The sequence below is a fragment of the Limulus polyphemus genome, unplaced genomic scaffold, assembly GCF_000517525.1.
Source record: "Limulus polyphemus unplaced genomic scaffold, Limulus_polyphemus-2.1.2 Scaffold288, whole genome shotgun sequence".
Taxonomy (NCBI): domain Eukaryota; kingdom Metazoa; phylum Arthropoda; class Merostomata; order Xiphosura; family Limulidae; genus Limulus; species Limulus polyphemus.
In genome coordinates, this window is record NW_013665898.1 from 665,921 (window position 1) to 666,539 (window position 619).

Sequence of the window (619 nt, forward strand, 5' to 3'; positions counted from 1 at the left end):
TAAATGACGTTGGTATTGTGTGATTCTAAATAATTTTTGTTTAGTAACGATTTTCATTTAGGGTCGGGTTTTTGAGAGAATTTGACGTTGACAGGGATTTTGTGTTTAATGGCTAGTTTTGTCCAAGTGTGGATAATTCTTGAGCTGGTTTCAGGAACAAAATGTAAACTGCAGTGTAACGTACTGTTGTTGGGTTTGTTAATATCAATTTTGTTAGTGAGTTGAGTTTTGTTGTGGTGAATGTTGGAGAGTTTTTCAACAATAGCTGGTGGATATTTGTTGGTGTGAATGAAGTAATGCTTTATGTGGTTGATTTCTTCCTTTATGTAGTCTGTTGAACAGTCTTGTGGCTGTGTTTATGAGATTTTTCAGTGTATTGATTTTTTGTGTAGGGATTCCAGTGGATGTAGAGGCCGGTGTGTGTGTTCTTGCGGTGAATTTTGGTTTTAAACTGTGTGTCCGATCTAATAATGTTGAGGTTAAGAAAAGACAACTGTTTATTGTTTTCGTATTCTATGGTAAATTTGATGTTGGAATGAATGGAGTTTATGTGTTCAAAGAAAGTTAGTGTGTGTTCTGTAGAAGTGAAACCAGCAAAAGTGTCGTCGACATATCTGTA